This window comes from Serinus canaria, chromosome 15 (genome assembly GCF_022539315.1).
Source record: "Serinus canaria isolate serCan28SL12 chromosome 15, serCan2020, whole genome shotgun sequence".
NCBI lineage: Eukaryota > Metazoa > Chordata > Aves > Passeriformes > Fringillidae > Serinus > Serinus canaria.
The window spans coordinates 4,177,072-4,197,967 of NC_066329.1; the positions used below are offsets into that span (position 1 = coordinate 4,177,072).

Sequence of the window (20,896 nt, forward strand, 5' to 3'; positions counted from 1 at the left end):
GTCAAAACTGGGATCTCAAGCTGTTGCTCCCTCCGTGTTAATTCCTCCTGTTTAATAGGAGCCTGCTGGAGACACCCTCTGCTGTCATCTCTCAGGCATTCAGTGGGAACCCGAGGGAGGAGGCTCAGCTTTAAGGAATGCCATGTTTCCCTTACAAACGCAGAAACTTAACTGTCTCCGCCCCAAGGAGCTGTCAGGGAAAGTGTAAAGTTCCCTGTCGAGCAGTTGTTCTTGGCTCGTGCTTCCATCGGAGCTGTTCTCGTCACAACTCACTCAGTGCTTTGTACTCGCTCAGTTTGTGGAGAGGTCTCTGCCTCCTGCTTGCTCAGCACCAGCTTTTCACAGAGCTGCTGACAGATGAATCCTGCTCGCTCTGCTCTTCTTTCCACTCGTAAGAAAGAGGGGGGAAAAAGGGTTCTGGAGCTCAGCTTATAAACAGGAAACTCATTGTGTGAAATTACTCAACTACATTGAGAAGAGCTGTATTGTACCTTGGCCTCTGAGCACAGGACACACCAATACCCCTCATCTGGGACTCAGGGCTCTCAGGTTTCTGTACCTGTGGTTTCACACAGCTCTCTGAGGATGGTTCTAGAAGCACAAGAAGGGGAATAGCTGTCAGGAGCAAGTTGGCAGAATGAGGCTGCATGAGTTACTGGCAGATAAAGCTCTGCTCCTTCAGTTTTATTTAGAAAAATGAAGTAATTAACACACACACACACCCCATCAAATAAATCTCTACAACTAAGAAGTGCTTAGGTTCAGAGGCTGTGGGGAGCCACCAAGTGTGGCAGAAACATCATGAACTCACCTTACCCTGCCTCTGCTCTGAGCAGTTCCTAACCCAGAGCTCTCCACCCTGCTACAGCTCCTTTTCCTTTGGGGCTTTGCTGCCAAATCCTAGCGGCTCCTTTTGGGTACAGGGGTCTCTTCCTGCCACAGGACACACAGTCCCTGTCAGGGCTCCCCCAACACCTGCAGCACGGGACTGAAGACTCTGAGCTGCCTTTTTACTGAGCCCAAGCACTGTCCCCTCACACAGGAGCTGGTTGTGGGCCCCAATACCCCCCACACCTGAGAGCACTTCAGACCCTGACAATGCACACAAACACCCCTCTGAACTGATTATGGGCTCTGACACCCCTCCACACACACATCTGAGCCTGATGTGGCCCCCAACATCCCTTCCCCACACTTGAGACCACTGCAGATCTCAACATCCCGGCACACACCTGAGGTTGCCCTAGCGCTCGGCCCCGCACCCCTGAAACTACGATGGGTCCATAAGCCCCTCACACACACCTGTGCCTGCTGCGAGCCAACCACCCCCGCACACACCTGAGAACACTGCGGGCGCTAACACCCTTCACGGACACCTGAGCCCCGGCACGAACAGCCACAGCAGCCCGCTGCAGCCGCTGCCAGCCCCAGCTCAGTCCCTGCTCTGGCCGTGCCCCCCTCACGGCGCTCCCGCCACCGCCCTCCCTCAGAGCCCGCTCCCTCCGCGGCACCGCGCAGGCGGCTCAGTCGAACGCCGATGGCGCGGGCGGTGCGCTCGGTGAGGCGGCGCCGCTCAGCGGCCCGGCCTGAGCTGCCAGGCGGCGTAGCCGAGCGCCGAGCGGGGCCGGGCAGGAAGCGGCGGTGACGGGCACGGCCCGGCGGACACGCTCCGTCCCCCTCTCCTTCTTCTCCTCCTCCTCCTCCTCGTTCCTCCCCGCCCGGGCCCCGCGGACGTGGCCCGCTGCCGCCGGCCGGCACCAGGTGAGGCACCGGCAGAGGGAGCGGCGCCGCTGACAGGCGGGTCCCGGCGGGGCGCGGAGGGCAGGGGGGCAGCGCTGGGGCTGGCAGAGCCTTTGGGGCTGACACAGGCACTTTTCGCAGTTCGGGCTGATAAAGGCACTTTGCGGGGCTCGGCTCTCCCGGGTGCCTCATGGCAGGGGCTGCTCGGGGTCGGGGCAGCTCCCGCGGGGCTGCGAGTGCGGGCTGTGGGGGTCTGAGAGAGCCCGGCCAGGCAGGACGGGGCAGCTGCCCCGCACCCCGTGCCGGGGCACCGGGACCAGCCGCTCCTCCCTTCCCTTCTTCCTCGCTCCCCCGTGCCTTGCCCCGCTCCCGTGTGCCGGGAGCTGTCCCTGGGCGCTCTCTGGAAGTGGGAGCTCCAGCAGAGCAGCCCTGAGCGGACGGGAACGCCCGGGTAGGAGCGTGAGGAGCGGAGGGAGAGCGGGCGGCTGCCTTCACCTGGGGCCGGGCAGGGCTCTGGAGAGCGGCGCTGCTCCCGGGATCAGCCCGGGATCCGTCTGAGCCGGTGAATCCCGGGAAAGAGGGAGCTGCGTTCCTGTCAGCTTTCAGCGGAGTTGGAAGCAATGACGTCGGTCGGGTGCGAGCAGATGTCTCTGTCTTTTTAATGACACAGAGAAATGGTTTGCTGTAGGTGCTGGATGCCATCGAGCAGCACTCGTACTTGCGTGGGAAGGAGAAGGAAGGAGGACACGAGGCAAGTACTAAGCCTTCAGAATTTTGTTTTATAAATACATCTCCTCGTGTCTCCTCACCCCCCTTCCCCAGGAACGTGAGTGGAATGAATTCCCTAATCCTACAACTATGGCCGTTCTAAACTTCAGTAGCCCTGGTAGATTCTTGGTTTTCCCTGCTCCCTTCCTGAGCCTGGGCAGAAGTGAGCAGTTCGGTGCTGGGTTTGCTGTCCCCAGCTGGGCTGTTCTCCCCTGGGTGGGGGAGAAGCCCGTGGGACACTGCTCTGGGAGCTCTGTCGAATGCTGGGCTCACACACAGTCCAGCAGCAGCTCCGTGTTTAGAAACGGCAAAGCAGGCGGTGCTGATTCCAGCCCTGCTTGTGCCAGGAGGATTTGGAATCTCCCTGCCCATCTGTGTGGATAGTGATCCACATAAGAAGGTGGAAGCAGTCAGGTTCTGCATCCACGTGGACACACTTGCACAGAACACAGGGTGATTTCAGGTTGCTGGGTACAGCAGTGCTGGCTGAGGTTTGTGGTGCTTACGTTATTTGAGAATAAGTGTGCTCCAGTCTGTTCCCCAAGGTTTGCTGACATTTTTTAGTAAATGTTTAGAATGCTGCAGTGCTGGCAGTGCTGCAGCTTGTTTTGCCAGTGGTCATTACTTTGATGTATCCCATACCAGATCTGTGAGAGGACACGTGTTGGTATTTCTGTGTTGATGGGTTGTTTGTGGAAAGAGATAATACCCCATGCTTGTCCTCTCTGTGAGCTTAAAATAAGGCTATTTCTGGTAGGTAGCTATTTTTTGTGTTCTCAGGGGCTAATATAACAACATAGGGCATGTTTTAAATGTAAATACTGTCTGTAATCTCTCTTTTAACTAAGCTTCATACAGATATCTGACAATTCTTTCATGCACCCACAGTGAGGCTGCAAACTGTTCCTATCTACATAAATGTCTCATTTATCAAATCCAGATTTCTTATTTGCTGTCCACCTCATCATATAACTTCCTCTGGCATCTGATTTGAGGAAACCTTGAGTTGAGTTGTTTCCATTCACCCTTCTCTGTAGGAGAGCTTTCAGATTGCACACTAATTCTTGTTTGTTTGTGCGTTACTTACAGTGATTCTCTCTAAGTACTTCCCTTTTACATTGTTGCATCATTATCAGTTAAAAAGGATCTTAGCAAGTCAAAGCTTTTAAAGATGAGGTATTTCTACTTGTGTGCATTCTAAATGTGGCTCTTACATCCAACAGGGTTTTACTGTTAGATTTGTTTTCCATAATGTGTTGCTGGATGGGGGAAACTTTCAGCAGGAATGAGCTCTGTTCCTTCTGAGTAACCTGCTGTGCTCTTTTAAAGGAAAAACCCTGTTTGAATGGAGCAGGGCTGGAGTTTGCTGGACTGCTGGGGAGCAGAGGAGGAGCAGGGGCAGGGCAGTGGTCAGAGAGTTTGGACCAGGAACACAGGCTCGTTGTTTTCTCCTCTTACAGGTTTTTGTTCCAGGTTGTTCTGCAGCCTCGTGGGATGCTGCAACATCCAGGTTATGAGAAATGCCAGGGAAGGAGGTGTTTGTGAAACACCTTACATTTTATTTATTTTCTGCTTTTGCACAAAAAGTGTCTAAAGTTAATGGTTTCAAATAGGAAATACATCTTTTAAGACAGTGCTCAGAGTCTTTTAACAGGACCCCTCTACAGTTCAGTCACAGCATTTACACCAAACTGAGTTTGAATAAAAGTGCAGTTTTGGCAGCCAAGGTATTCAAGAAGTAGATTTTTATAAAGTTCTCTTTCAGCATGTGCTCAGCTTCATTAATGGACATGCTTTCACGCATCAGGGAAAACTTCAAAAAGTGAACCCAAAAGAGTATTTTGTTTTATGCTTACTATTTTCAAACTACTTCCTTATTTGGAGGCCATTGATTAAACCAGAAGGATCTGCTTGCCCTTGGCTGTGTAATAAACATGATGCAATTGCCTGGTGCCTGCTTGGTCATCAGTTTTTCCAGGGGCAGCTCAGTGAGTTTCCCTGACAGTCTCTTTATCACTCCCTGAAATCACTCTGGCAGCTTTGTTCTAATTTTCTGAGTGAAGTGTGTTTTAGAAAGTATTGATCTGGTAAATTTTGGGTTCCCTTTGGGTAAAAAGAAGAAAATCTGATTTTTACATGGGCAGCACTTGGTTGTGACTTTTCATTGTGATTGTGTAGTGGGCATCACTTAAAAGTCATCAGTGGCACTGTGTGCCAGGAACTCTCATCTGTGAGAGCCTCAGCTCCTCATTAACAAGGAGGAAAGCTGAAATAGAAATTAAAGTAAAATAATTTGGCATGGTCATCCATCTCTTAAGCTACTGAAGGATGTTGGATATCTGAGTATTAATGGTACTGTGGCAGCTTCTCAATTGTTACAAAGCCCCACTTCCAGCATTAAAGAGCAATGTTCCTAACGTGACGTGTTGCCCTTATTCTGTACAACTAAACCATGGGAATTCACCTCTAAAATCCAATTGGAAATATGAAAAATATATTTTTTTAAAGACCAGTAGGTTTTGCTCTAAGATTCAAGAAATCTGGAGTACTGCTAGTATTCATTTTAAAATAATTTTAAATTTATTTAAATGAATTAAATACTAAAATTAGGTTGGCTAATAAATTTGTTCTTGTTCAGGATGGCAAAGTACACATTGGATTTGAGAAGGCTGGAAGATTTCTTGTCCATATACTCATGTTTGTGTCACAAATTGTTAGTTTAATTTGTAAGGGCGGTAAAATTTCAAATTTAATATAGGAAGCTTACAAAACAAGTTTGTCTGAGTTGCTAATGAACTAGGCACTTATGCCCTTGCACAGGTAATAGCTTGATGTTGATGTAATTACTTTTTTTCCCCCACCCTGAATATTAGGTCAAACTGGACTCTGGTTGATTTAGAATTTAATGACACCAGTCATTCTGTGGGAGCCTGTGGTCACTCATGGTCCCTCCTTGGCTACTAAAGGCTTTCAAATAGGAGATTCTCCCAGTTTGTCCTCCATCTGTGCCTCCTCCTGCTGTCACTGTTAATTATGATGCTGGGTTACCTGAGAGCCCAGGAAATTCCTCAAAAGAAGGGCAAATGGTGACCTTGGTGTTCCATAAGTTTGATTTGGGATGAGCAGGTTTTGTGCTACAGGTGATGCTGTCTTTTGGGAAGAGAGAGAAAAAGCTGTTTTTAGGAAATTGTCACTGTGAGAGTGGAGATGTTAACCCAAAATCCTGGATAAACTTCCAGCTGCATTCCCCTGGAGTTGAAAACACACACATGGGTTTGGTTTTGTTAGTTTTCTACAGAAAATACTTCCTGGGGAGTACCCCAGGATCCCTGTGGTGCAGAACCTGGCACTGGGAGAAATGTATGCAGTGTATGTATTTCCCTACATATCAAACAGTTTAGGATGAAAGATGTTGGGACTACCAGATACCATCAACATTTTGTGAGCAGGATGTCATTATTAGATTGGAACTGATGAATGTCAAACATTGTGGTAAGTCTGTTTTTAGAGAGATGAAGGCTGTGCTCACTTCCTACATTAAACCTCATTTTCCTCTAATTTTTATGTGTGAGCTGTGATTCTGTTGCACAGAATCTGGCATAATATTGAGCAGATTTATTTAGTGTTGCCCTTGAACGTTGTGAGTGTTTAAGCCAGATTTACAGGAACACAGTCAGTGATGATTCATGTTGAGATGATGTTTTTCTCCCTTGTAATGGAACATATGGGACTACGTAGCATATGGTACCACTGAAAATTGTTAAATGTGGAGCACTGATTTATTACACAGCAAAAAGGGTTGGGGTTTTCAGTCTAACACTGAGCAGAAAGCTTGTAAACAGCTCTGGCTGTTGGTTTGTGTTGGGTGCACTACTGTGTTGTGTGGCAATTTCAAAGGATTCCTTTAAATGGCAACAGAATGCTTCCAAAAGTTGTGTCTGCCCTTTTACTATGGTACAGGCTTGCTCTGTGGGATGACAGCTTAAAAAACCTGAAAAAAAAAAATCCTTTTTCTCTCAGATGGGAAGCAGAGGTATTAAAATGTGTAAATATTTTTCTTCCAGTCTTACTATCCAAAACATCTTCCTTCTGTGTTTTGTTTGGGTTTTTGTTTTTGTCTTTATGAACTTCTGGAGTGTTTGTTTGGTTTTTTTTAACTGAGGCAGGGAGAGGAAACAAACACACACCTTGGTCCTCGCAGTGCGCAAGGGAAAGTGGACTAAAGTGCAGCTGCAGAGAACATAAATTCCAGTCACCTATTTCCTTGTGCTCTCCTGTTTTTCTTAACTATTCATCTTTGGATGATTGTAATCTCTCCAGAGCAGGCATTGCTTCTGCTCTGTCTCTGTAGGGTCTTGCTACAGGATAACTGAAGCTTCCAGGTGCTCTGGTCATACAGGTAATTAATGGCTGGTCACAAATCTTCATTGATTAAGGTTTTTCAGAAATAATTTAGGCAAGAAACTTCATTTAAACTTTAGAATGCTGCTTGTGTTTGTCTTTTTTTCCCAACAACTCGATTTATTTGTACATCTTAAAGTCCTGAATAAAACAGACTTTATGCTAAATTTACTTTTGTTAGGCCATAAATACATAATTAAGAAAGAATATATATTGTAAATTTTTGGGTTAAAAGTCAGATGAGCCTTTTTTCCTCCTTTCTTGGTTAGTGACAACCTGCCTCTCAATTCAGGATTTCTTGTGTGTCTCTGCTTATTCTGCCTGGTTCAGGTAAAGTTTGAGTATGCTGTGTCCTTTAGAATGGCATCAGATATTTGACATCATTAAAACCTGCTGTTATTTAATAAAAGGAAGTTGTATCTACCCTGGAGGGAATTAACTAATGACCTCTTGTTAACCATCGCCTTCAGGATCTTAGATCCTCCCTTTGCTTGCCTCATCCTTAGTCATACATTGGAAGAGGAAAACAGGCCTTTTTTCCCCTCCCTCCCTCCCAACTCTTGAGCAGTTTCTCAACTGGAGGTGAACTGATGGTTGACCTAAACCCCGTGAGGAAACTGAAGTGGGGACCACACTCCCATTCCCCTCGTGGAACATCTGCTGTTAAAACTCACAGCATCTCAATTAACTCTAATTCCCAGCCTCAGCCTGCACATTAAATATTTTTAAAAAAGCATTAGCCCAAATGAATTTTAATTTCTGGCATTTCTAATCTCAACACTGGCAGTGGTGTCAGTTTTAGCTCTTGAAAAGAGGGGAAAAACATTTCTTATCTGGAAAGTATGCGAGTGGCAGAGCAGATAAGATAATTGAGCCCTAAATGTGAGCTGGGATGGAAACAGGCTCTGTTGAGAGTCAGGTCTCATCTGCTGTGCCACAGTCCAGTGCTGCTTTAATGCATAATAAAAATCCTGGGAGTTTGGTCTTCCTGGGCAGGACGCAGGGAATGTTCTCTCTGCTGCTTTTTCATTAAGAGACACGAGCCTTTAGTTCCAGAGTGAGACATTCATGTTCTCAGAGTCAGGAGTTTTCTGTCATTTAGGAGGCAGACAGCCAAAAATAGGATTTTATGGCTCTCCTGCCTGTAACAACAGTTAGCTGCTAAAGTGAGGAATAGAAATTAAAAACCTTCCAACTTCTTGTTCCACTCAGGCAGCTTTTTCTCAAAATTCCTGGTGTGTTTTTTATATGTGCTGTCTTTCCTCTGTGGGGGATCCCCACAGTTTTCCATTTCCAGCTCTTCCCTTGTACTGAGCTCCTTCTGTGGTTTAGAGGTTGTGTGTTCAGCCCTTGGGCATTGCCCACATGGGTGGGAGGGAGCAGCACAGGTACCTAAAACCAGAATAAATGAGTAACTACAGGAATTACTTTTTTGCTACACAGAGTCTTATTTTCCTTCTGTTTGCTTTAACTTTTCTTTTGTAGTTTTCCACTTGGTATCATAGGGTTGCCTTACTAGAAAGTACATTACTTCAAATGAAGTTGGACTCTTACAGAATGAGACATAAGAGGGGTTTTGTTGCAAAAATCAGTATTTGGCTTAGTATTTTCCTGCAGGAATTGTAGCCCAGGAGTTACACCTGCTGCAGGTATTGAAGCTATAGTTCAGAAAAATATCTGTTTCTTTGTAGGTCCACTTGGAAATGCCATAAATCAAAATATATCTCACTTAGGCATTCAAGACCTGCAGAAATTACAGGTAAATGTGTGATAATACAGTCTGAGCAGTTGGAATGATTAACCTGTACAAGTGCTCCAGATTTTAGGGGTGTTGGGCACCTTTTCTACATTACAGGGAGATTTCTGCCAGTCTGACTTGGTGCCTCAAAGAAGGAGAAAGTTGCTGACTCAGGCATGCTGTAAATTTGCTTTTTCCTGCCTACCTGAGTATTTTAGAGCAACGCTGTTTATATTTTTAGAGCAGTTTTACATTTTTTGATATACTGAGCCCAAAGCAGAGGTGGTCAGAAAAGATTGTGGTCTGATCTGTTGGACAGTCTGTGCTGGATCCAGGATCTGGAGACATCCAGGAAGGCAGAGGGATGGGATCCCAGTCCCAGTGCTGTGCAAGCTGGTGCTTGGAGCCCCAGGCTACCAGTGCAGCTCTGCTGGTGTTTAAGGTCAACTCCTTGCAAATATTTTAGCAAGGCTTATATTCAAATGCTATTTATAAGACCAGACTAATTTCTTTCCTCCTAATGATGGCCTTTTGGCTGATGACAGGGCTGGAATCCTGAAGATCTGGATTCTGTATGCCACTAGTCAGCTGTGTATCCACAGGGAAGTTGTTTGCCAGCTTTCTGCCTCACTTTTTATCTGTACTTAAATGAAAAAAAAAAAAAAAAAGGCTGACTAATACCTGCCTCACAGGCTGTGAGAGCACAGTTAGTAGGCTCATGCTGTAGGATCTTTGGGAAATGCTGTAGGAATGTTCTAGGGGCTTATTATGGTTAAGGTCCTGCAATGAGAGAACTGGTTAAGCCCGGCTTATAGTTAGACCATTCATTAAGGAGCCTTAATAGCTGAAGCTCTGATAGAGGCTGTTCCTGCCTTCACCTGCAGTTACCCTGGGCAGCTCCAGGCTGCTGCAGCTCCAGAGGGCTGGAGCAGAGCCGGAGCATCTGCAGGATGTTGGAGCCTGCCTGGGGTGCCTCGCTGCCATTTCACGGCTGGCTTTGCATGCAGGTCATGCCGTAGCCTCAGTGGGTTTGGGCACTTCAGCGTGGTGATGATGACTTACTGTGCCACTAGTGAGCCCTTAGCACCTTTTCATGCCAAAAGAAATGCTGTAAAATCAGCTGAGTTTTTCCTGCCTGTCTGCCTAACTTGGAATCTGCCCTGCTTTGGCTTTGTAAATGGAACAGAATTTAAGAAAGCACTTTTAAAAATGTATTAGCAACAGAAATTTTAATATTAAAAGGTGTAAACCGACTATTAAATATCTCTTAGATCTGGTGATCTTCAAGCTTTGGAAAATCTTTGAAGCTTTTGTGTGAATGCTGGCATTGTGGCTTTTAAAATTAATTTGATCGTACATTTAGAAAGTATCAGAATTTCTTCTTTTCTGGCCACCATTATAATAACATAACTATGCAAGGAAAGGCAAAATCCCCATTTATGGGAAAACTAGATATCAGTGTTTATTTCCCAAACCAAGTAGTCATTAGCAGTAGAACCTTATTAAACTTTAATAACTTCCTTAAAATTCACATTCACTTGAAAGTCAAGATGCAGCCTTGACAGCTGGAGGTCCTGATCCAGACAGTTTTATTTATCTCTGCAGTTTCATCTTTTCATTATTATATACAAAGTTGTTTTCTGTGTCTTGGCAGATTGGAAATGTATTGACTGAGAGAAAAATAGAAACTTGGATTGCTATTGAAACACAGGGCTGGAGGGGGTAGGGAGCAGGGGTTGGGAGCAGGAAATGGATTGGTTGTGAATTTAAATTTTGAATTTAAAATCATGAGTCTGCAAATTAATATTAATTTTGTGCTGATTTTAGTGCTAAATCAAAACCAGCTGTTATTCCACCTCTCCTTTCTCCCACTGAGCTGGGTTGGCACAAACCTTTGTGCTGCCAGGGGTGGTTCAGATCAGCAAACTGGTCCAGCTGTGAAATAACCAGGGCTAGCAAAGACAGAGATTTAGAGATAGGAACAGACAGAGGATGAGGATGGATGGTGCAAACTTCTCCTGCTGAATTACACTGGGAATATTTTTTTAAAGAAAAAAAAAACCAAACCAAACCCCTCCAATGCCTTTGTTGGATTTCAGTTAATGAGTAAATTAATGAGTTTCACTTTCTGTTTCTTGGGCATGGGTTGGCTCCAGCAGCATTAGGGTTGGCCTGGGGAAGACTCAAATCATTGTTATCATTCCCTCCTTTCACTGGGTTTTATTTATTTGAAATGCTTTTTTTAGGAATCCAAATTTTGATGCTTTATATTACTTGCACCTGCTTTTTTTTTTTTTTTTTTTTAAGGTCTTGTATTCAGATCTAACTGAGGAAAGGCTTTTCTCAGTTTTCTCAGAAAGGCTGACACAATTTGCTGTATGTTCATTGCTCAGTGTTTTATAATTACCTTAAAAAGTGGGGGAAAATCCCAAGCAGAATGTTTGTATCAAGGCACTGGCAATATTGACTAGATGATAATACAGGTATTCCCAGATATGAAGTTATATTTCATATTTCAGGTATACAGCAGCTTTTTTAAAATGTTAGGCCGTGGCCCCACGTGACAGGAAGGTGAAAAGTGAAGGTGAAAAGTTACTTCATAATATTAAATCAAATTTATTTTTTAAGTGTGGGAATTACTTGCAGTATATAACCAAGATCCTAAAGGTAGAAAAGGAAGCAGCAATTTGTATTGATTGTTTACAAACAGACTGTTTCATTAATACAAATGAGGAGAGTTTGTTTGTTTTTTCTTCAGGAAAACCATTATTTTGGGTAAACAGTGCAGCACAAGAGAAGCCTTTCTGAGCACTGCTAAGCCCACCTGGCTTCCAAAGCCATCCAGGGAATTTGTGGTGGGTGTTTGCAGAATAAAACATCTCAGTTTGAAGAGCATTTGGCTGCTGCTGCCAGGTCCTCCCCATCCAGAGAGCGTTTGCAGCTGCTGTCAGTGAAGCTGTGGGTGAGAACCTCGAGGGCGTGGAGAGAGGAAGTCAGAAAACTTTCATATTTATGATCTCTGTCTCTGAACAAAGAAGATGTTTAATTGGTGTCATCATCCATAAATGAGGAACTCTTGCACAGCAGAGCTGAAAGGCTGAGGGGCAGGATGAACCCCCTCTGTGCCCTGTGCCTCTGTACTCCAGCAGCTTGGAAGCTGTGGCAGAGATGGGATTGTGGAGGTGAGGAGTTCCCACTCTCCCTGGCAGGAGGAACTGCTGTCACAGAGCCACAAGGGTTTGCTCTGCTGTTGGTGGCAGGGGGATGTGGGGCAGAATCTGGGCAGGGAGTGAAGAAACATGGCAAAGCTCTTGTCTTCATGAGTGAAGGGGTGGCTGTGCTGGGCTCTGAGCTGCTGGGGCAGGTTGGTTTGTAAAAAGCAGGGGATTTAACAGCAAAGAGCCGGAGCTGGTGGTAGGAGGTGGCCAGGGAGCTCTGTGTGTGTGCAGTGGGGAAGGTTTTGGTTCCTGTTTGGGGATGTCCCCACCCTGCCCAGGCTGCTGTGCCCAGCAGGTATTGTTCCCTCTGGAGCAGGGTGAGGTCAGCTCCACCACCTGGAGCCTTCTCCCGGCTTTGTTGGGCTTTTGGTGTCAGGGCACCAGCAGAACAAAAATTATTATTGTTAAAATTTTGATTCCATAAACGGTCACGTGATGTATTCTGTCTTTTCAGGGGGAAATCTGCATGCAGTGTACAGGGGTTTTCTTGTTCAGGAATTTGTGTGCTGCCTTTTTTTTTAGGTCAGGTCAGAGGAGAACACTTTGGCTTTTTATTGGGAACTTGCAAAGATTTTGGAGGAACTTTGCTGCTTTTGTAGGTTGCTCTGATGTCTTGGACCACCTTTGAGTGGGACATCTGCACAAGTGAGTTTCAGTTTTACATTATCTTACATCTCCTTTTTTTCTCTCCTCCCCCCACTACTGCTGTCATCCTTTGTGTTCTATGTACAAAAAGTAAGGATCAAACACAACTTAAAATGTTCTCCTTGAGAGGTTCATGTTCAGGGGTTTGATCCCTGTGTTGGCATAGCATTGAGATAAATGAATGTGCTGATATTCTACTGTAAGACTGGGAAAAAAAATGAGTTAATGAGACATCTGGGTGGAGGGAGCAAGCCTCAAATGAAAGTTGCTTTTCTGTTTTACAACAAGTCAAAATATTTTGAAATTAAAAGCAAAACTGAAGCCGAGTAAATTGATTTTTTTTTTTTAACCACTTGTACTTAGAGCTTATTTTATGTAATTACTGGGGCGTGACTTTAAGTTCTGGGCAGGACTTTGTGGCTTGTTAACATCGGGTTGAGCCTCTGATGTTGCAATGAAGAAGGAAGTGAGCGTGTGTCTGCTTGGGGAGGGGGACTGCAAAGCACTTCTGCCTGCATGAGGTGGGAATTGCAGCTGGCTGGGTATTTTTAGCTTCAGAATACCTCATTTTGAATGTGAATTTTGGTTTTTTCTTCTTAATCTGTGTTTGGTAAATTAAGCTCTCAGTTACTGTTTTAAAGAGGTTTTTTTTTGTACCAAAATGCACTAAACCAAATTTTATTCATTAGATATTTTAAGTTCTATTTTTTAAACCTCCAAAGGTGCAGCACTGGGTGTGATGCATTTCCCAAGTGTTTCTTTTCCTCTGTTGGCTTTGCAGTTTTACATCCATGGCTAAGGATAGAGACATAGTTAGGGATTGCAGAGAGAGATGAGGCTTCATAGATCAGCCTCTGTTTCTCCAGCTTAATTAAAGAAAAAAACAAGGAGAAATAGTGGCTCTGATTTTGTTCCCTCCTTGTAAAAACGTGCACATAAAGACTTTTTCCTGGGCTGGAGGGAGAGGCAGAAGATAGCCTCAGTTTCCATCAGTGTTTTCCAGTCATTTGCTGTAACAGAAGTGATTCACTCCTGTTCAGTTGTTCATCCTGGCCTGAGGTGAGACATATAGAATGTTTCTATTTTAAGCTCTTCAGCATAATGGATGAATAAACTCACCCTTCTCATGGTTTTTGCCACAGTGGGTGAGCTTTCCTTCCTGGCATCTCTGTTTTGCTGCACTGGCCTGAAATACTCGCCCTCTGAAAGCTCTTGGTGTGCTGTCAGCACCGGTGGAAGAAAATGTTCTGACCATTTTGCTTCAGGGTTGCTGATCTTAAACTGCACTGTTAAAAATAACAAGTTTTCTGAAGGCACACAGTGATGTTTTCCTGGCTCCCTGCCTCTTCCCCCCCATACTGATGTGATTAAAATGCCACCAAAACTCAGCAATCCTTAGGTCAAGTGCACAGCCATGTGCATTTGCTGCAGCATTAACAGTGGTTACTCCAGCTTTCTCAAAGAAAATTAAGGATGTTTTCATAAATGGAAGTCTTCTGCTTGCCACAGTAAGTACCACACAAGCAGTTTATGTATCAGGGCATAGAGTTGTGAGATTATTTTCATACTGCTCTAAGCTGTCTCATGCTGACTCAGTTTGGCTGTAAAAGGCTGAAGTCTTGTGATCTAGAGCAAGGTTTTTTTTTTTTTTCTGATGGGAGAACAGGTGTATGCTGGAGTTCAGCTTTTCTTTATGACCAAACCATTTTTTATGTGGTCTTGAAGGACCTGCTTTCCCCAAATACCATTTCACTTACTGAGCTCTGGGATCAGTCTGTCTTTGCCAGTGTTAGGGTGGCCCTATGTGAGAAGCTGCAGTGAAGTCTGAGTGTGTTATCTGAAATGAGACAGACCTGATGGCAAATGCTTTCAGTTATGGGTTCAATAAATCCACGCTGGAAGGAAGGACAGGGCAAAAAGGCATTTCCAGGCTGATCATGGCAGGAGTACCTTTAACAATCTGAATTCCTTGTAGCTTTTCCAGGACCTTTCTACACTGATCTGGTTCTACTGTTCTCAGAAGCAGCTTTAAAGTGTTATCCTCCCTCCTAAATTAGATGCCAAATGATGCATTTACTGAATTGAATCAAGAAACCTCTGGTGGTTTGAATGGCAATCTTGAGCCAATGTGTAAGGCTGCCAAACTTATCTGCTGAGGAGCTCAGAGAATTTATCTCTGTGGAACTTAGAGCAGGTAGTCTAAGAGGTCTGCTGCCTGTTTTGGGACTGAGTTAAACCCAGATCCCAAACCATAAACACAAATCAGATTTTGCTGTGGAATTTGTTTAAAAAGCTTTTGCTGGCTTGTATTTAATTTTAATGATGATATTTTTAAATTGGCTGTCAAAAATGTGCTTCAGATGAATACAATGCATTCTCTTTATGTGCTGGTCATCTTGTTCCTTGTTCTTAAAGTGCTTGGGCTCTGTGTGTCCCTGTTTGGGAAGATAGTGCAGCCTTTTGAAGGACACATATTCTGTGCAGCCTTTAAAATCTCTCTGGTTTGTTGAGTGTTTGCCTTGGGTTACCCTTTGAGATTTGCAGGGCGGTTTGTGTTTGTTTTGACTGTTACTTTATCTCACTTTCTCAGAAAGTCCAGTCTCTTCTGGCCATGAGTGATAGGAGGGGAAGATGAGGAAGTTTTGGGAGCCTGTGTTTGGAATGCTGTGCTTCAGGTGCACGCTTGGATTCTTTTCCTTAGCCTTTGTGTTGGTTCTGTGATTGAAAGAGCTGTAAAGGTGCTGTGGTGATGGAAATGAATAAATGGTTAAATGTCTTAATCATTCAGATGTGAAATGTCCTTTCTGCTTGTACTTCCCTTGGTGTTCCTGTGTATTGGCTAATATTTGGTGACAAAACACTCCTCGTCCTGCCCTTGCACAGCAAAGGGGCTTCCTCAGCTCATTTATTAATCTTTAAGCTCGATATTGACATTTCACTTCCAGGTTTGGAAGCTGACCCTGCAGACACACAGAAGTCAGTGTCATATTTACAGTGTAGTGGTTGTTTCCTATCCCCGTGGCAGGCTGGGGGGTGTTTGCCTGTGTGTTATTGTTCTGCCCACACTGTGGGAATTGTTGTATCTTCCTGAGTAATACACAGCAGTCCTGGACATGAAATGGGTTTGAAAACAAGATATAAAAATGGCAGTGCTCACATTCAGCTCTTGACCAGAGCTATGAATGATGCAGTGCTGAGAGCTGATGGTCTGTACACTGAAGGATTTGTGCTGATGTATTTCTGGGTGGGTTGCTGTTTTTTTAAAAAGCATTTTGAAGCTGTACATGTTCTGTGTGTATGTAGTGGGGTAGCTGAATTATCCTCTGTGAAAAGAGCATTTTAAATCTACTTATTCATCCATTGCCAGACAGGTGAAATCTTTGGGTCCTCCTTTTATCCAGGCTAAGTGGGTGCTGAGGTGCAATGTAGGATTGCTGTGAGTTAATTCAGGCTGTGCAGTGCTATGCTGGGAACTGAGCTCCTTCTGCATCCCATCAGGGCCCCTCAGGGATGCTGTGATCCGTGGGCACTGGCAGCTGAAACTGAAATTGGGGCAGCCAGGTCAGTGCATGGATTCTGCAGATGTTCCTGAGGTGGAGCTTTTGGCCATGACTGACCTGGTGTGCCGGCAGCCCTTACTGCTGGGAGACACTGCTAGATCTTAAACCTTGGTTTGCAGAATCAGTTCTTGGGAGCAGCAGCGCTGTGCTTGTCTCCATCAAGCAGTTCAGCTACTTAGAAGGCAGAGTTTTAATCTTTATGGAGAAGGAAATGGGAGTGTTGCAAGCACACCTTATATAATGCACATAATTACTGACATTACCCACGCTTCTCCTACTGATACCAACTCCTGGGCATGCAGCTGGCACTTCCCCAGAGAGGTGACAAATGTGTTCTGGCCATTTTGCTGAGCAGGTTTCCTGTAACAGCTGCCCATGAGCTGCTCTTCAGACTCCCAGAGACCTCTGACAAATCTGGTTTGGTTTGTGTTTTAGTGGTGCTTCCTGTAGCATAACTTAAAATGCATAAGGGCAAATTGAGGCCATTGTATGCACAGGTCTGTCTGTGCTCCTTCCTGATGCTTCAAGGAATTTGGATTTGTGGGTTTGGGAAAGCAGGAGGGACCTGGGAATTGAGTAAACTTGTGAACGTGGAAGTTTTGGTTATAATATTCAGATTTTGTGTCTTCATCTCCCCTTTGTAGCACTGATTGCAGCTATAAACAAGGCACTATATTAATATGACTGTGTTGACATTCTGCTTTGATACTGAATGAGTGCTGCTGTGCAACTGAAGGCCATATGATGTCTGAAAAGGAAGAAATTCTGATAAAATTGATACTCTTCTTCAGAGCTAAACCAGCTATGGATTCCTGCAGCCTTGTCTGTGCCTTGCTTTATTGCTGCCAACTGTAGCGAGCTGATACTTTGGAACAAACCCTTAATTTAGTGTAAATATTTGCAAAGCATTCCAGCTTTGCTTTACATCAGGTGTTTTCTGAAAAGTCCCTGACCAGGAGTCTTCTAAAGAAAATTCAATGTCTGGGGGGAAAAAAAAGTAATTTTAGTTGACATCTGATGCTAGCAAGGGGGTTCTGTGAGTGCTGGGGAAAACTCTGTGTATTAGTAGTTCTTTGTCCTTGTGACGTACTACTGCTAATTTATTATAGTGACATGGCAGACTATTCAAATGGGGTGTCATATTTAGCTAAACTAGGTGGAAATATATATTTAAGTTCATGCTTGGAGAACTTAATTGTCAGTATAAATATTGCAGATAAGTGGGTGGTGTCACAATTCACCAAAAGTTTTGTCCTAAGAGAGCTGAAGAATGGACTGGGGTTACAGAGGGAGCCTGCATGAGTCTGGGGACTCATTCTCAGTAAAACCAAACTCTCACTTCTGGATTTATCCCTTTATTGGGATAGCAGATAGTTTTTTGTCCTCTAACCAAGGGCTTGTGACCCTCTTTGCAGTCCCTTGGTGAAAATGAGTGAATCTTGTTCTGTGTCCATGGGCTTGTGTAAGCAGATACCCTTCCAGTTGCTGCTTTGTGGTGGGCTTGTTTTAGGCTCTCTCCATTGATGAATGAGGTTGTGACTTGCAGGTATTCAAAAGTGAGGTGGAATTTCTCTTTTGTCCCACTGGATTTTTATCAAGAGTCCTGGTAATTCAAGAAGGCCACGGTGTACTCTGAAGGTGAGCCTGCTGCTGTTTGGTAATTCTAGGAGCCCCAGGCCTTATCTGGAAGGGTTATTAGTTGGCTGCTTGCACACAAATGTCTGAGCTCTTGTCAGATTAGAAATCAAACCCAAAAATGTGTCTTTAGCTTGAAATACAGTTTCACAACTGTATTTTGGAGCACTACCAGTGCTCCAAAACTGTGGGAATCTTCATTGCAGTTCTTCATCCTTGTGCTTTCTTTGCAGCTGTTTTGATGATGGACTAAAAATACTGAAATTCATCAACACAGTATAAAATAACTCCCTAAGTTTGGTTTGCACCTTGAATTTTTTTTTGCCTAGCAAAAGCCTCCATATCTGCTAGGCAAGATCTAGTTCTGTGCTGTCAGTGAGGCTGTGTTCCTTCCTTAGAGGCCATCTGGCTCTTAAAATCCCAGTTATTCTGGTTTACCTCAAACCTCAGGTAAGTTTAAATTTTGCACATCGCAGTGCCTGTGTTAACTTGCTTGGAAGTGAGAAGTGGACATGACCAGGATGCTTTTTAGTTCAGGGTTTACTCCTGGGGTCAGTCTAGAGGCAGCAGCTGCTGTGGATGTGTCCGCAGAGAGGCTTTTGTGGGGCTGTCACAGGTCTGAGTGAGGGGACAGTGACAGATCCAGCTGTTGGCAGAGTGAACACGAAGTATCTCTGTGATTTGGAACATCTGGGAATGCAGGAGGCAGCGTGGCTGTGGAAAACAAAGCATCTCTAGTCTGGTGTTTTGGAGTGAAGTCAGAAGGTGAGAAAGAGTTTGGTCTTCTGTAGTTTTGTCTCAAACAGAAGGTGCAGGGGGAGAGCTGAAAAAAATCATTAGTATTTTTAGACTAATGATTAGATTATACTTTTATATTAATATAGGAAAACCCTCTAAAAACAAATTATTTGAAGTTTAGGGAGGGGCAGATGTGGTAAGAGATTATAGAGTTAGTGATGCAGCACTTGAAAATGGAGGCAAGTGCTGTGGGGTGTTGCATATTTACTTCCCTTCTTCAAAATGTCCTCAAATTCCTACCATTTATTTAAATTAGTTTCTCTTCTTCCAGTCTCTTCTGACCTTTAACATTTCTTGGCAAAATTTACATTGCATTCAAATTAAACTGGGGAATGTTTTCCCAAAACAATCTTTCTAATTGTAATATCTTTCTTGAAATCTGCAGCAAATACATTAAATATAATGTACATTTATTGATAGAAGTTATTTCTTCTCGTTTGTGTGGGTGTTATATACAGTCCCATCAGTGTTTCAATCACTGGCTGCCTGACTGGTTCCTAGAAAATACAGGGGAATTTCCTACCATGACTCATCTTGGAAGTAGCAGATGCTGCATGCTCTCAAGCTGTGTATGGTAGCTCTGGAGTCTCAATAAAATTAATTGAGTGTTGGGGACACAAAAATATATTGGATTACTGTAATGATTCCACACTGCTACTATTTATCCCTTTTTAATGAGGATGCTTAAGCAAAATATTGTAAAAAGTGATGGTGCTTTCTTTCCTTTCTGTCCTGTGGCACTCCCGTGAAAATGTGTTTCTGCTCTGAAATTTCAGTTTTACCTTGCTGTCATTGGGGGGGGGGGGTGACTCTATTTTTAGTACTTTATAATTCTGAGAAACCGTCCCTATGTTTTTGCTTTCCCTTTTTTTTTGGTTTTTATACTCTTGAAAGTGACCCCTGAGCCACATGTCACTGAGCAGCAGCAGATTGTGTCACTGGCAGTGGGTCTGTGTTCCTGGGGAGTTCCTGGGTTCCTGCTGATCCCAGATACAGAAATGGGCTTTGGAGTGTGTCTTGGTTTGGAAAGACAGGTGTCTGCTTAAGGAAGGCAGGGGCCTCCCCTGAAATGGAAAATGTAACCCCCCTCCCTCCAAATTATTACAATTTTGCAATTAAAAGGCTCTCAGGCAAAGACAGGGGAATAGGAATAACAGTTCTTTAGAACAGTTTCTTACTAGGAAAACTAAAAATACAAGGGCAATAGTACAAACAAAAAAACCCACTGACACAGTGAGAATAGGAGCTGATCCCCTGTGGCTCAGGGTGGTGGCCCAGTCCCATCCCAGGGGGGCTCAGGGTGGTGGCACAGTCCCATCCCAGGGGGGCTCAGGGTGGTGGCACAGTCCCATCCCAGGGGGGCTCAGGGTGGTGGCACGGTCCCATCCCAGGGGGGCTCAGCCCTCCTGCAGTGCCAGCTGTGGCTCTGCTGGAGCAGGGATCCTGCACAAGGGGGGAGTTTTCCTCTGCAGCTCCAGGGCTGCTGGAGATGGGCCTGCTCTCCCTCTGGGAATGCAGGGCAGCAGAAAGCTGCTCCTCTGGGAATGCAGGGGGCAAAGGCTGCTGGGCTGTTCCCAGGGCAGATTGGATCCAGGTAGGAATGCTTGGCTCCTCCCCTGGGCGGAGCATCTCCCCATGGGATGGTGGAATTTGATCAGCCCTGCAGGGACACTCAGTGGCCATGGACAGCAGAGATCTCCTGGAGGGAGGGTTGGTGTGGAAGAGACAAAGAAAACTACCCCATGAACAGAAGAGAACTGCCCTACCTCTAATAGATGACAAATAAAATACACATCCCCATTTCCAGCCTGAGACAGAGTGTGGCATTCACATTCCCTGAACACGATCCCTTTGCCCAGAATTTCTCTCCTGGGAAGCTGAGAAGCCTCAGAGAAAAGGCAAACAATTCTTATCTCATTTGCTTCTCCTGTGTGGTGCTCACATGTGGAATGTGTTTGGGGATTGTTCACCCACAGGTGATTGTTCCATTGGGTTCTGCTGGGAGTTGTTTTGACTCTTTGGCCAGTCAGTGCCAAGCTGTGTCAGGGCTCTCTCCAGAGTCACCAGTTTTCATTATTATCTTTTTAGCATTCAGTAAGTATCCTTTCTGTATTCTTTAGTATGGCATAGTATTCTTTAATATAACATAGTATCATAAAGTACTAAATGAGCCTGCTGAGAACATGGAGCCAGATGCATCATTCCTGCCTTCATTGGGGCATTCCCAGCAAATCCAAGAACAGAGTGCTGTGCCAGGGCCAGCAGGCTCTCAGGGCCTCTGCAGGGTGTCACAGTGCAGGTTTGGGCTCAGTGGGATCCCCCTGGCTGTGCAGCAGCACGAGGAGGATGGGATCACCCTCCTCCCAGAACTGTGCCCTGCTGCCATGTCCATC

The 20,896-nt window shown here is 44.9% G+C and overlaps 1 protein-coding gene across 6 annotated transcripts in view; it reads left to right on the forward strand.

The window, feature by feature from the left end:
* Positions 1-1,585: 1,585 nt before the first annotated feature.
* TAOK3 (TAO kinase 3) overlaps positions 1,586-20,896 on the forward strand; it is a 75,983-nt gene continuing 56,672 nt past the window's right edge. For 2 of the 6 annotated variants that reach the window (XM_050980372.1, XM_050980373.1), the window contains exon 1: positions 1,586-1,761. The gene's annotated coding sequence lies outside the window, so the exon portion shown is untranslated. Of the gene's footprint in view, positions 1,762-12,387; positions 12,511-12,951; positions 13,032-20,896 lie in introns of those variants that run through there. The other 4 variants (XM_030230088.2, XM_030230085.2, XM_030230086.2 and 1 more) reach the window with 3 other exon arrangements.